Source organism: Lonchura striata, chromosome W, assembly GCF_050655825.1.
Source record: "Lonchura striata isolate lonStrDom1 chromosome W, ASM5065582v1, whole genome shotgun sequence".
NCBI lineage: Eukaryota > Metazoa > Chordata > Aves > Passeriformes > Estrildidae > Lonchura > Lonchura striata.
This window is the reverse complement of record NC_140743.1, coordinates 18,724,372-18,740,325: the sequence shown is the minus strand read 5'-3', so window position 1 is coordinate 18,740,325 and position 15,954 is coordinate 18,724,372. Positions and strand designations below refer to the sequence as shown.

Sequence of the window (15,954 nt, the reverse complement as noted above, 5' to 3'; positions counted from 1 at the left end):
GTACCCCCGTCCCCAGGTGACCAAGTCATAGGGTCCTTCCTGCCGCCAGGTCTCAGGGTTTTTAATGAGAACTGGCGGCTTTTCCCTGACCTTGCTCTGCTCGTAGGAATTAAAGTGCCTCGTGATGGGGGGGTTGAGGCACTCGAAGGAACAGTTTAAGAAATTGATGGTAAAAAGGGCCCGCGCTAACTGAACCTGGGGGGACTCATTTTTAGCTGACGACTGTTGTTGTTTAAGCATCCTTTTGATGCTTTGATGAGTCCTCTCTACCACGGCTTGACCTGTCGGGGAATAGGCGATGCCAGTTTTATGTTCTATTCCCCATTGCTGCAGGAAGCCTGCGAATTCCTTGGATGTGTACCCGGGGGCATTGTCTGTTTTTATCTGTTTTGGGACGCCTAGCATGGAGAAGGCTTGTATCAGGTGTTTCTCTACTTCCTTGGCCTTCTCCCCTGTGTGGGCAGAGGCGAAAACTGCTCCAGAGAAGGTGTCCACGGAGACATGGACGTACTTCATCCTCCCGAAGGAGGGGATATGAGTAACGTCCATCTGCCACACCTCACAGGACTTCAGACCCCTAGGGTTAGCCCCTGCGCTCACCGATGGTAGTGGGAGCGACTTACAGGATGGGCATGTGGCCACAATGGCCTTGGCCTGGTCCCGGGTTAGATGGAACTGCCGGACCAGACCAGGCGCATTCTGGTGGTAAAGCTGGTGGCTTATTTTGGCTTGCTGGAACTTGTCCGGGAGCGGCGCCAGCTGTGCGGGGGCGGCAGCGAGGGAATCGGCACGGCGATTGCCCTCGGCCAAGAACCCCGGCAGGTTGGTGTGTGACCTGATATGCATCACATAAAACGGTTGCTCTCGGTGGGAGACTAGCCTTATCAGCTTAGAGAGCAACTTGTTAAGGGCATCGTTGGAGACACCTTGCAGGATTGCATCCTGTGCTCTAGACACTACACCTGCTACATAGGCCGAATCAGTTACCAAATTAAAAGGTTCAGAGAACCGCTCAAAAGCTCTAACGACTGCGGCCAACTCAGCTACTTGAGGGGATCCTTCTACTTCAACAACATCTGCCTCCCACTGCTGAGTTTGAGGATCTTTCCAAGTCACTACTGACTTGTGGGACCCTCCGGACGCGTCTGTAAAAACTGTTAGAGCCTTTAAGGGTTTTTTGCTCTGAATTTGTTTTGTTGACAGAGTGAATTGGATTTCGGAATTGAAAATTTTGTGGGTCGGTCTCAAAACAGAAATTTTTCCGGTGTAGCTGTCCAGTGCAAACTGCAATGATTCATTCTCTTGCAGCAGGTGTTCTAACATTGCCTTTGTGAATTGGCCCGATTCTAATTTCAAAGGAATGTGGATGTGATCAAAGTCACACCCCGCCAGCTCCCGAATCCGCGTTCTCGCTTTGCGGATTAGCTCTGCCACCAGCTCTTGTGGCCGTGTCAACCTTTTGGATCGTGAATGACTCAGGAATACCCACTCTATGATGGAGAGTGGGTCCCTTTTGTCCTGATCCTTGCCCTTTCCTAGGGTGTCTGCCCATTGGAAGATGACACCGTGGAGGTGTGGCAGTCTGCCCAATATGATGAATCTGAAGGGCAGGCCCGGATCGTACCTGTGGGCCTGCCTGGCAGACATTGCCTCCTGAACCTTCTGCAAAGCAGCTTTGGCCTCTGGAGTGAGTTCCCTGGGAGAACTAGGCTCTTCCCCCCCTTTCAATAAATTGAAAAGAGGGGCTAGGTCTTCGTTGTTAATACCTAACCAGGGTCTCACCCAGTTTAAAGACCCACACAGCTGCTGTACGTCGGCTAGAGTCCGAATTGAATTTTTTATGGCCAATTTCTGCGGAACAATGGTCCGCTTGTTTATTTCTAAACCCAGGTACTTCCAAGGTGGCATTTTTTGAATCTTATCCTCTCGCAGCTCGAACCCTACAGCAACCAACGCACTGGTTGTCAGTTCAAGCGCGTGTGTAAGTAGATCGCTGTTGGGGGCACAAATAAGAATATCATCCATATAGTGCTGGATGATCACGCCCTCGGTGGCTGCACGCACAGGGGACAGCAATGAAGAGACGTACCACTGGCAAATGCTTGGGCTGACTTTCATGCCTTGGGGAAGAACTTTCCAGTGGTATCTCTCCATTGGGGCTTTTCGGTTGATGGAAGGAACCGAGAAGGCGAACCGTGGTGCGTCATCAGGGTGTAGGGGAATTTGGAAAAAACAATTTTTGATGTCAATGACAGCTAATTTCCAATTTTCTGGTAACATCGTGGGGGACGGCATCCCTGGCTGGAGAGGACCCATGTCTTCTATTACATTGTTGATGGCGCGAAGGTCATGAAGGAGGCGCCACTCGTCTTTGCCAGGTTTTTTCAGGACAAAGACAGGGGAATTCCAGGGGGATGTTGTTTCCTGGATATTCCCTTTGGCAAGTTGCTCCTTCACGAGCTCCCGAAGCGCTTTTAATTTCTGTTTATTGAGCGGCCACTGCTCTACCCACACTGGTGTATCTGTGAGCTAATTAAGTTTTCGGGTAGGACGCTCTTCAGTGACTGTTGCCCGAAAAACCTGGGGGGTCGGGATGTTAATTGTGACCCCCCACTGGGCCATCAGGTCTCTCCCCCATAAGGGTTCTGTGTAATCTAATACGAACGGGCGTAAATAGGCCGATTGTCCGTTCGGCCCCTCAAATTTTACGATGTTTTTTGATTGCTTTGCCAATTGAGAACCCCCTACACCTTGAATTTTCCCCGCCACGTTTTGCAATTCCCAGCGTGACGGCCAATCCCGTGCGGGAATGACTGTCACGTCTGCTCCTGTATCTAGGAGACCGCTTAGGTGTTTGTACTCCCCATCCTTCCGCATATAGCAGGAGAGCTTTGGTCTTTCCTTCCCTATGACCTGGGCCTGGCACACCTGGTAGCTCTTCTTCGCTGACTTCTTCCATAGATCCTCAGGGTGTGCCGGAGGCCCAGATGCTGGAATGGCTTGGGCGATGATTTGGCCCTTGGGAAGGAAGACTGGAGGATGGGGGCAGTGCAGCCACACCACTAATCGCTCGGTGTTTCTAGATGTCAGGGATGGTGCAATAGTGACTTCGAGAGGCGTGAATTTTGTGTCCCCAAGAACGATGTACTTACTGTGGAGGTTCCTCCAGGTTCCTGGGTCCTCTGTGTCGACAGCGATGGAGTGCCAGTCGCTGTCCCTTAGGTGCAGAGCCTCAGTCAGGGCCAACCTATATGGGGAGAAACCAGATACGATGTTAAGTATCGGCTTGGGCTGGTTCGGGCCTCGACCCAGCCAAGCAGTGGGAATGAAATCCACATCTTCTCTCATATAGGCTGGTTTGTCAGCCATAATCTGGTGTGTTAAGTCCAGTGAAATGTCCTCAGGTGGGCATTGCAGGTAGTTGTCCCTCCCCTCCTCTGATGTTATAGAACCCACCATATTTATGTCCTCGCGCAGGGAGGGACTGCGCTGATGACTCAGTTTTTTTGTTTTCCCCCCGAGTTGGGGGCACTCTTTTCTTGTCGCTGCTGTTTAAACCTAAAAAACTCGTCCCTCAGCGGGCATTGGGAAGCCCAATGTCCCTTCTGCCTACATAGATTGCAGGCCTGATGGTGCTGTTGTCCCCTCGGGGGTGCTCCTGTAGGGCGGCGATCTGGAGAAGGGGTGGCTGGCGGTGTCACGGCTTCAACGAAGGCTACTCTCTTTGTTGGTGGTTTAGGAGTCTCTGGAATGTCTTTAGCAGGAACTGTCACCTTCCTCGCACAGACTTGTAGCATGCTTTGAAGGGTAGGCTCAGGGTCCAGGGGCAGACTGAGGATTGCTTGCCGGCACGCGTCGTTAGCGTTCTGCCTCGCAACTGTGGCAAGTATCCCCTCTCGCAGCCTCTCGTCCGGGACCTGAGCCTCCATCGCGTAATGCAAGCGATCCACGAACGCGACAAAAGGTTCTAGGGATTCCTGCTTTAGGGACAAGAAGTTAATAACCGTACCGCTGGGTCTTAACTTAAAAAACGCCTTTTCTGCTGCCCTAGTGCTAACTTGCAGCGCCTCTCTGGGGATTTTTTCCGCCTGCTTGGTCCCCATTTTCCAATCCCCCTCCCCGCACAAGTGGTTTAGCGATATTACAGCCCCATCCTCATCCCTAGAGCTATCTGCATTGGCCCAGAGGTCAGGTAACACCTCTCTGATCTCCCGCTTCCACTCGGACTCCCAGATGAGGAATTCTCCGTGGGTAATTAAACAGGAGAAGAGAGTTCGCATGTCTGCTGGGACATATTCTTTGGAGTAGAGGGTTGCTTTTAATAAGCCTCGGAAGTATTCGCTTTCCATCCCGAACCCCTTCTTGGCCTTGCAGAGCTCTTTGATGGTCTGCTGGGGGATGGGGGACCACTGTGCAAGGGGCCTACCCCCCTGCCGCGGGGTACAGGTGACAGGTGCGGCCGAGAAGGCAGGTAGGGACTGGGGTGGATCGGGGTTCCCACGCTCCCCCCCCCCGGAACCGAAAGCGTGGGAACTGGAAGTGGGGTCGTGGGAACCAGGGGACGAGGCGTGGTCTGGAGCAGGAGGAGTGGTATGTTGGGGACTCCCCTCCCCGGGGGTGGAGCTGAGGGGTGGGGTGTTGAATAATTCAATGGAGGGGGAGTTGACGGGGGGTGGAGGAGGGAGGTGGGCGGAGAAATCTGGGGAGCAGAAGGGGTTGGTCTGCCGGAAGGGATTATGGGAGGGGGGAGGACAGGGATCATGGGAAGAAGGAGCACGAGTGGCGGGAAAACCCACGCGGTCACCTCCATCTTGTGTCCTGGGGAAGGGGGAAGAAGGGGAGCCATTTCGTGGGGTTTGGGGATGGAGGATGGGGGATGAGGGATCTTCGGGGGTCTGGGATAACTGAAAACGAACGGAGTCTCTACGGGACGGGGCTGTACAGCGCGGGGAAGAAGGGGAACGGGTAGAAGCAGAGACAGTGCTTGCACCGCCCTGCGGGGTGTCTAGGGTATTCTCAGAGGGGCCAGAATCTGCCTGCGGGCAATGCCGGGATGCCTGTCTGATAATACCCGACTTCGGGAGAGAGGGAGAGTTTTGCCGCAGTTTTCCCGCAGCGCCCGCCGCAGCCGCAGCCTCGGGAGCAGCGACAGCAGCTGCCCTGCGCCCCGCTGCAGCGGCGAGCGCTGCATCGTACTGCAGCGACCGGGCTGAGGGACAGGGAAGCGGAGTAGGGTTATATGAACTACCCGCCGAACTGGGGATCGGTTTGTTTGCGGCTGGCTGTGGCAGACTTTCGTAGTGATATTTAATTATATCGCGAATTTGGAGAGCCAAATGGGTGAATATGGAGAGAGAGAGATCTGACTGTCGCAGGATCTTCCCCGCTACCTGTTCCCAAAAAGGGGCTTGGTATAATTTAGCTGGCGAAATGTCAGGGAAAGTTTGCGACAACCACTGAACGAACCGTTTTACTTCAGATTTTTTAACCTTAATTCCCCCCACTAAAAGGATACCCACAACTTGGGAATAAATGCTCTTCTGCGGCACGGACAGCCTTGCACCCATGGCTGTTAGATGTTAAATCGTGCTGCAGCGCCTACGATTGGGAAAACACGAACGAAAAACAAAGGACCACACTTCCGGCTTTGTCGCGGTCCTTAAGCTTCCCGCCCGGAAAGGGAAGCACCAAAAACAGGAATTTTTTCCCCGAACCCCGGGGAAAAAGAAACCCACCAAAAAGGGATCCTTCCCCTAAAACCTAGGGGAAAGGAACCAACCAAAAAAAAAGGACAGGGAAAGCCTCAGGGGCCCCTATACTCACAAACCACAGGGGTCCGAGAGGGAAGGGTGGAAAAGAAAAACCAATCGCAGGGCTTCTCCGCGAGAGAATCGACTCCGGAGGTGCGTTCCAGAGCTGCCGATCCTGTCCCCAAGAGTGCCACCCACTAAAACGTGGGTCTGCTCTCGCCGGGGTAGCTGACGGCCAGGAGGACGATTCTTCAGGTCTGCGCGACCCTAAAATCCTCAAACGAGGGTCCAACGCCGCGAAAACGGGGCCCTACGTTGGGCGCCAGCTGCCGCGCTCCCGCCCCCGTTCCCTTTGTCTCAGCCCCGGCTAGCTCTCATCCTGGGGCGAGGGCGGGCGATGGAGGCACCCTCCGCCGCTCCCAGCTGGGGTTTGGAGAGTGCCTTTGTGGGTCCCGAGCAGCGCTAGCAAGCCTCGCGGTGGTAAATGAAGAGCGGATCCTGCTGGGGGCTAAGTTCGAGTTTATTGTAGCCCAACGGGGCCAAATGTCCTAGAACGATGCCAGCCAACAGGAACAAGCACAAGGTGCTTGCACTGGCTTATAAACTGTAAGGGAGGGGTATCCAACGACCAATGGGGATAGGGATAGGGGGTGGCTCCGGGATGGGGGGATATGGTGGGGTCCAATGGGGGAAGGATATGGGGGGAGCCCCAGGTCCTCGCCCAATCACCCGGTGCCCTGAGTAGAAGCTTCTGGATAGATGGGAAGGGGCACCGAGTGATAGACAAGGCACCCGGGGGGGGTAAAATGCCTCTTTCAGGGTGATGGATAGATACTGGGAAGGCGGGAAGGGCGGACAAGGCGGGAAAACTGGGGATAAACCAAGTTGCACACGGGGGTACAAAGGAATAAACCAATACATAATACAGGGATAATAAAACATATACATAACGCAACTCCACACTAGTGTCCCACACAGTGTCTGCATTACTGGAAGTAAAGGGCGGCCACCAGCTCTCATCACAGAGGTTCCTGAAGTACCAGGCCATCATGGTAGAACAAGATGATATAGAGAGAGTGGTAACTAACATTGTCAACCCAGCTTTTTTTCTCAGTAGAAATCAAGGAGAAGCAGTACACCACGATTGCCCGGAGACTACTGAAGCCACTTACTCCAGCTGCCCAGACTTAAAGAACACTCCTTTAGATGATGCAGAGACCTGGTTCACTAATAGGAGCAGCTACGTTGCCAGTGGAAAGCGACATGCTGGATATGTAGTCACTACCTGCAGAGAGGTAATAGAATCCAGACCCTTACAAACAGGCACCTCTGCGCAGAAGGCCGAGATTATTGCACTGCACTGTGCCTTGGAAATGGCAAACAGACTCTAGATATGCATTCAGAGTTGTGCACACACATGGAGCTGTCTAGAGAGAAAGAGGGGACTGCTGACCTCACCAGGAAAGAACATCAGACATGCACAAAAGATAATCCGGCTGCTGGAAGTATGCATATTAAAGCACACCAGAGAGTGAGCTCAGAATTGGGAAAACGAAATGAGCTGGTACATGGAAAGGCAAAGAAAGCAGTAGAGGGTGAGGTAATTATGGACAGATTTCCCTTAAAGGTAAGCCATAAAATAATAATACTAATCAAAAGGGACATATAACAAAGAAGGATAAGCTATGGGCTACCATTGAAGGGGAGCTAGAAATCCCTTCCCATACGTGTGGTCACTAGTAAGACAGAAGCACCAGAAAATACACTGGGGCCTAACTACCTAAAAGCTTTTGTAAAGTGTGTCTCCTTTCCCAGAATGACCAAGGCTGCCGGTGTTACAGAGTGCATCAAAATTAAGTGGTAGTTTCCACAGGCTTTTATAACACATATCTGATTTAGAGGACCATGATCATTTCCAGGAGCTTATATGCCAGGTGAACTGACAGTGTGATCCTTGCCTCCGAACTAACCCTAAGAATACCCCAGACAAAACTTGGTCAGATTGGGAGGGGCCATGGATCTGGACGGCAGTGGTAAATTGGCTTTTCAAAACCCCCATGGAAAGGGGGGTGTCACTATTTATGAGTATTGGCAAATACATTTTCAGGGTGGCCAGAAACATTCCCCACCAGAACTGTCAAAGTGACCAGAGTAAATAATACTGGTTTTGGAGTTCCAGTCACAATATTACATGTAGCTGGAACTCAGAGCAAGGAGCTAAGTGAACCAGTACATAACATACAGTCTGGCAATTAAGTTTACCTTAAGTCTCTTACAGAAAAGACTTCGGAACCACTGTGGGAAAACACCATTCCAGATGCTTCTCACCACCCTCACCGCAATCAAGATTAGGAAGCAGAATGCCTGGATCCACCACATTCGAGATTCATTCAGTCACTGATGAGAAAACTGTGCTTGTATATGCTGGTAAAGATTGTGTATGCTTGAGGACTCCTTGTACTACTGTAATTGTGCCTAGTAGGTCAAATGTACATAGTAAAGCACTAAGGGGCACTTACTAATGTAAGGATTTGCATTAAGTAAAATAATTTACTTATCATCTTAGGGAAAGGGGGGATTGGAAGTTCTTAGAGGTACGCATGTCCATTGAAGGGCAATGAGTCCTGACATGCGTCCACAGTGCTGTGAATAAATATACCGTTCTCTACAAATCTTTATTGGAATTGTGGGGTTTGATTTTTCATCTGCATTTCAAAACCATGACAGGGAGATTCCCCATGGGGTGAAAGAGGAGGAAGTTGGTTGAGAATTGTAAAAACTTTAACATGTGTTTATGTAGTTACCTCCAAGACGTGTATAATTTTAAGAAACTTTCCTAACTGCTATTACTGAGAAGCTTGTTTTCAGAATATATTAGAGAGCCCCTTCCAGTTAAGGCATGGGCCCTGGCCAAGCCCTGGCCTTACCTGGTCAGGAAGTATGCCAATAAACCCAGGTGTTTTCTGCACCAAAACTGTACTCAGGTCATTTTGGCTTGCCGAATTTCGACTTATAATAGCTGGATCCCCTTTTCAAGTGAACTTGGAAATCTTAACTGGGAATGATTTTCTAATCCCTCACTCTAAAATGAGGCTTGCCAGCTATTGCAGACCTTGGGTGATGGTACAGTATTTAGGGAATTGATAATGTATTGTTTTATATCACCATCTTATCTTTCATGTAATATTAATTGTGTCTATTTTCTGATTTATTTCATCTTGTTGTGAATTTATTGTTTTGCCATATGTGTTATTTTGCTTTTATGTTCCCTTCATGTTCATAATGAGAGACACACGTTAAAAAACAACAGAAGGGGGAGTATGGCTCCTCAAGAACATTTACACTAATATTTACACTAAAATTTTTTAAAGCAAATCAAACCAAATTTGACCCCTAGCAGAACGATATTGCTTTGAAGATTTCCATGTGCAGAGCCAATTTCTAAATATAATGCTAATCCTTGCACTTAGTGCATTTCCTGAGTATATCAGACTGGGACCTGCTGTTGACTCTCTTGAGGGAGACAAGGGGCCTTGCAGAGGGATCTAGATAGATTGGAGCATTGGACAATGATTAATGGGATGAAATTTAACAAGTCAAAATGCCAGATTCTGCATCTAGGACAGAGTAATTCTGGGCACAAGTATAGATTGGGAAAAGCTGGAAAGCAGCCCTGCAGAAAGGGATCTGGGGCTGCTGGTTGGCAGGAGGCTCAGTATGAGTCAGCAGTGAGCCCTGGCAGCCAAAAAGCCAAACCATATTCTGGGGTGCATCAAACACTGTGGATGTGACATCCTGGTCAGAGAGTGAGAAAACCAGATAAGCTTTCTCATGGTCGACTTGTGATACTCTAGGAAGTTGTAGAGAAATTATGATAGCTTGGTATTGTAAACAACCTGCAGGTGGTGTTTTTCCTACTCTGTTTTCCTGTTTTTCTCAAAGATTGTTTATAAGAAAGGTGTTTTTTTAAATTAGCCAATCAGGTTAAATGTATTAATTGATTGACCAATCTGGTCTATATGTATCGGAACAGTCTATAAAAAGAGATATTTTTCATATTAAAGCTGCTGCTGTGCAAATCAGCCTTCTGGTGAGTCTGTGTCATTTCTTACTCAATAGTGACAAAACACAGCTGGTCAAGAGATGTGATGATCCTGCTGTATTCAGTGCTGGTATGGCCTCACCTTGAGTACTGTGTGCAGTTCTGGGCCTAACCATTTAAAAAGGATGTGAAGGCCCTTGAATGCATCCAGAGAAGGACAACAAAGCTGATGAAGGGGCTGGAAGGAATGTCCTATGAGGAGCAGCTGAGGACTTTGGGTTTTTCTAGTTTGGAAAGAATGAGGCTGAGGTATGACCTCATGGCACTCTACAGCTTCCTGAGGATGGAAATAGAGAGGGATGTGCTGAGCTCTTCTCCCTGGTATCCAGTGATAAAGATGCATGGAAATGGTTCCAAGTTGCATGAGGGGAGGTTTAAATTGGACATTAGGAAGCATTTCTTTACCCAGAGGGTGGTCAAACACTGGAACAGGCATCTTAGGCAGGTAGTTGATGCCCCATGACTGTCAGTGTTTAAGAGACATTTGGACAATGCCCTTAATATCATGCTTTAACTTGGTCAGCCCTGAACCAGACATGCAGTTGAACTAGATGATCATTTCAGAGAGTAGATACAAGAGAGATTCCATTTGTTCAGAGTTCCTGGGGGGTTGCAAAGAAGAAATGAGCTATAGAAGTTCTCCCAGACACTGGAACAGGTTGCCCAGAGAAGTTGACCCATCCCTGGAAGTCTTCAAAGCCTGAACTAAGTCACACCATTGTTGTAGGATTTCTGAGGGAGAGAGGACCAGATTTGTATTTGGAGTAAGGATTGAGCTACCCTCTGGCTGGGCCTCAGATAAGCAGCCTTGGTGGGGCCTGTGAAGCCTTTTGCATAGTAAGAAACTAGTTGTTGCGCAGTTAGAAATTACTTTAAGGTAACCACGGTGTTTATAGGCTTTCTGGGTGTGAATTAGTGTAGAACTGCAGCATGAAACTCTTGCCACCTTGAGACAGGGACAAACAATGTTTGCTGACCAATGATAGCATGTTCACAATCTGTAAACTATATTGAAGTGTATATAAACTGCCATCTTTTAGACAATAAATGGAGAACATAGCTTTAACCATATTGGCTCGACCTGCGTTTGTCCATTCCAGTTTCCCTCATATTATAAGAAGTCCCTAGCTTCTTCTGGCACCCGAACAGGGACTCGGGAGGCTCCGAGGGGCTCCTGAATCCCCTTAGGGGCGACGGGGAGCAATTTTCACATTGCGTGAGGGGAAGACACGTGACGGGAAACTTCAATCCCAAATTGCTTTTATAAATAACGGGGATCGGAACGCTGGAGCAGTGAAATCTCCACATTCCAAATCGTGCTGGCCACGACGAGGAAGACAAATTTCTGAATCGCGCGTTCATGACGGGGAATACAGGAGCACAAAATAGGCACAGAAGACTCTGCAGTTCACGCAGTGCCCGCACGGCTTGGGTGGACAAAACGAAACAGAGAGCTGGAGCAGGTGTTTCTGCTGGCTCGAGAGAAAGCTAGGAGCGCCTCGCACTGGTTGGAAAGGTAAGCCGCATGCCAAGAGAGAAATTCTTCATGGATGGCAATTTAGAGGCGGCCCTACGGCTCCTTTCACATATTCTCTCTAAGAGAAAGGAAAAGATAAAAGAGTCCAATTTAGAACAGCTGGCTCTCTGGGCGAGAAATAAGGGAAAGCTACATAAGCCCTCACTCGTTTTTAGCGAAATGGAGTGGCAAGAACTAGGGCAATTGCTTTGGGATTCTGCCGTTGAAGGCAGAAAAGATAAAAAAAATCGTATTAGAACTCGGAGCAGTGTGGAAGAAAGTTTTATATACCTTGCAAAGTATGCTTGCTGAGAAAAAGGCAGCAGAGGCGGCCGTCCAAGCATTTGAGTGGCCCAGGGCAGAAAAAACAGAAGTGCAGAAGCCATCCCAGGTCGAGAGGTTTTTTGGTGTTTATAATATGCGGCCGATGCGTGGACAAAGAGACCCAGTTAGCTTGTTATAAATTTACGCCACAACGGATCATAATCCAATTAGAATTTTATTAATTACAGCAAGTAGGATATGAGCAAAGACAGCGCTGGACGGCCGGGGAGTCTTCGCTCCACCTCTGCCGCGCCGATTCGTTCAAACAGCCTTCTTTTTATTCCATCATTTCCATGAAGTTGTGGGGGCCTCCTTTTGTCTTCCTGGAATTTGCAAGCTAATTCCTGGATCATCTTGCAGTTTCCCTCTGTTTACGTAAGCAGTCTGTAAGTAATTGTGGTTATCTTTATCTTGTATCGTCAGTCCCCAGGTGTAAGTGATTGTGGTTCTCTTATCTTGCAAATGCTGTGCCCGCAGGCTATTTGCATATCCTCCGTTTCCTAAACAATACCTCAGTCTGTAGTTTCTCACACTCCGTTTCCTAACCTTTACATATATCTTAATAAACAATACCCCAGTCTGTAGTTTCTCACAAGCTCCTCGGTGCAAGAAGTTGTGGCGCGGATGGAGGCGGTTGCGGGATGCAGATACGCAGCCGCGGTGGAAGTGGGCACGCAGTTAGCAGATGTGGCTCTGCCGACGGTCAGGCAGAATGAGGCAGCAGGAAGTAGCCCCACCGCCCCACTCAGTGGGCGGGGTGAAACCTGAGGAGACAGGTGGAGTTGATGACGAAACGGGGCTGGCTCACGAGATGGAACACTGGGGCAGAGACCAGGGCAGAGACGGGAGCGACGTGGCCCCGCCCCTGCATCTCCCAGGAAACACGGCAGCAGCGGCCGCGCGCGCGTGCGCCGGAGAGGTGGTTCAGCGACCCCCGGCACCGGCGGCAGAGCTCCTCGCGCGGGGGGGAGGGGGGGGGGGGGGGGGGGGTGGAATGGCGCGCGGCCGCGGCTGTGAGAGAGCAGAAGCCCTCCCGAGGGGGGGCGAGTGTGAACGTGACCGCGACGGCAGGACAGCAGAGGCGACTACACAGACAATGGCTGAACAGCCTGAGGCAGGCAGCTCACGCCACACCACAGCAGCGCTGTGATGTCCCCTCCCACCGAATTCTGACTCAGACGAGACAGATTCGGAGCGCCCTGATTTTAATTGCCACAAAAAGAAGCGCTCACAGAACAAGGGCAGAAAACAAATACATTACAGTATAAAATAGTCCAGCTTGCCAATCTATCAAATCAGCAAGCTCAATTAAAAGAACCTTCCTCAGAGGAGCAATTGACTTTACCGGTTTTTTTTAAAAAAATCCAATACAATCTCCGTGGGCTTCAGTGGTCAAGAATGCTATATTAGATGGTGATTGGGACGCTGACAATTCTTTAGCCTGCCCTGTCCTTGTATCAAATAACAGCACTTCTTGGCAACCCTATGAGTGGAAAATACTCCAGTCAGCCAAACAAACAGTCACCAATTATGGGATCAGATCAGAAGCAGCCAGGAACATAATTCAATATATATTTACAGCAGATGTGCTTTGTCCTTCTGACTCATCTAGTATTGCATCCTTGTTGCTGACACCTTCACAGTTCCTCATGTTTGAGAGGGAGTGGAAACATTTAGCAGTTGAAGAAGCCAACAAACATTCAGTAGTGGGTGACCCTTTTTATGGAATCCAGCCAGATATGCTGACTGGGCATGTACCTTATGCTACAACCAAGGTCCAGCTTTCCTACCCAATTGAAATGCATCAATTGTCACAACAGCTGGCCCATCAGGCTTTCCTTTCAGTACCAGATAAGAAGAATCCAGCACTTTATGCAACCATAAAACAAGGAACCACAGAACCTTATGGACAATTTATTGACAGGTTGTCAGCTGCTTTGAAAGATGCTCCTGATGTGCCTACAGACGTTCAAGAACATCTGTTTCGCTCCCTTGCCTTTGAAAATGCTAACTCACATACCATTTTAGCCACTCTCCCTCAGGGCTATGCAGTCAATGAGATGCTTGTCCGATCTACCCGAGCAGAACAAAGTAATCAAGCTGCAGCATTCACAGCTGCAATTCAAGATGCAATGTAACAACAAGGACACATCATTGCAGCTGCTCTGTCAAGCAACAACTTCAGCAACCCTCTCCGTCGCAGCAAAAGTCAACCCAACATCAGATCAACTAGTGTCACCTGCTTTTGATGCGGTGGATCAGGTCATCTCCGGTGAAACTGCCAAAGGACTGTATGGTGCACCAAGTGTAACATGGACAGCCATGCCACAGAGGCTTGTCACAAGTCGGGAAACTCCCAGCACAGCGCGTCAAGGCACCGCACAAAGAAATAAATCGATAACTTGATCCCACAGACTCCAACAACAGTTTCCTGCTGTGAAAAATCAACCTGCTACCTGGAAAAGCCTCGGAGTGGATGTGGCCACAGCAACAAAAGTCGCTCTAAATGATAAACAAGTAACCTTAATTCCTACCAATGTATATGGTCCAATGTACAGCACAACTTTAATTGGAGGTTTGTTGCTTGGGAGATCCTCCACAAGTAAACAGGGTGTGATTGTGATTCCAGGTATCATTGATGCAGATTACACCAGACAAGTGAAGATAATGGTTTATGCTTTGCAACCACCCATGACAATTCCAAAAGGAAGCAAGATTGCTCAAATTATAGCAATTGAAAATATCCTACCACATCGCCAACGCCCAAAAGAACCAACTGAATTTGAAAGACAAGACAATGGTTTTGGATCAACTGGCCATGATGCCTTTTTCACAATCAACCTGAATGACCGCCCACACAAGAAAATACAATTACACCGTGGTTCCCACTGCATCCGATTGGAATCAATCCTTGATACAGTTGCAGATGTCTCAATTATTAATCATAAGTACTGGCCATCTAACTGGCCTTTGCAAGCTTCAAGTTCCCACATTATAGGAGTGGGTGGAATGAAAATTCCTTCAATAAGCAGAGACCCCACCAGCATCATCTTTGAAGACAATCAAGTTATTGTAGCTCAATTATACATCATGCCTTTGCCCAAACTGCTTCCGGGACTGATAGGCAGAGATGTACTTTCCCAGCTTGGAATGGTTTTGACCACAGACCAGCATTTTCCTTAATGGCCACTGCAGAGCAGCCGCCCATTCTCAAGATCACCTGGTTGACTGAGATGCCCGTGTGGATTGAGCAGTGGCCAGTGTCAAAAGAAAGGCTGCAAATTGCTGAACAATTAGTACAAGAGCAACTTGAAGCTGGAAACATTCAACCCTCTGTAAGTCCATTGAACACCCTAATTTTCATCATCCCCAAGTGTGGGAAGATTAAGCTCCTGCATGGTGTGGGTGGAGGGAGGCAGATATCTCTGAAGCTTGCTCTTGGGGAAAGAGGTTTATTGGGGGTGTAGGAGGGACTGAGCCTCGTGCTCTCAGGCGTAGCATGAGGCCAGGCTTAAGAGGACGGGGGAGGGGAGAGACAAACAGAGGGAGAGGAGAAGGGAAGCCCCAGGGGGGGAGGAAGTCTAAGAGAGGGGGAGAGGTACAAGAGGGGGGAGGGAGAAAGTCCAAGAGACCGCATGGCCCCTCGGAGCTCCCTTTTCAGGGGCTCCTAGATGGGCCGGGACAAGGCATGGGCCAATGGGGTTACAGACATTGATGTTTTAGGGGCAGGTACAGAGGTGTGGGATGAGCCATACAATCTTTTGGGGGGTGGGATGGAACAGTCCATTTCACTCCAGGACTCATCCAAGGGCAGAAGTGACATCCGGCTAGCTGAGGGAACAATCATATCTATCTATCATCTGCAACACCCAAGAAATCAGGAAAATGGAGATTGGTGCATGATCTACGAAAAGTAAATGAACAAATGCAGGCAATTAGTGCTTTGCAACCTGGTTTGCCAACACCAACCATGATACCACAAGGGTGGAACATTGTTGTTATAGATTTAAAGGACTGTTTCTTTACCATTCTGCTTCATCCACATGATACCCAGCGATTTGCCTTCACCATACCATCTGTCAACAGAATGGCACCAGCAAAGAGGTATGAATGGATTTCCCTTCCCCAAGGTATGCGCAACTCTCCAACAATGTGTCAGCTGTTCATTGATTGGGCCCTGCGACCAATTCGTCGACATTTTTCCAAAGCAATGATTTATCATTATATGGATGACATTCTCATTTCCACCAAACAGCCCTTGG

At 49.1% G+C, this 15,954-nt stretch overlaps 1 pseudogene; it reads left to right on the top strand.

The window, feature by feature from the left end:
- Positions 1 to 12,848: 12,848 nt before the first annotated feature.
- Positions 12,849 to 13,941, top strand: LOC146763131 (endogenous retrovirus group K member 5 Gag polyprotein-like; annotated as a pseudogene).
- The last annotated feature ends 2,013 nt before the right edge of the window (positions 13,942 to 15,954 follow it).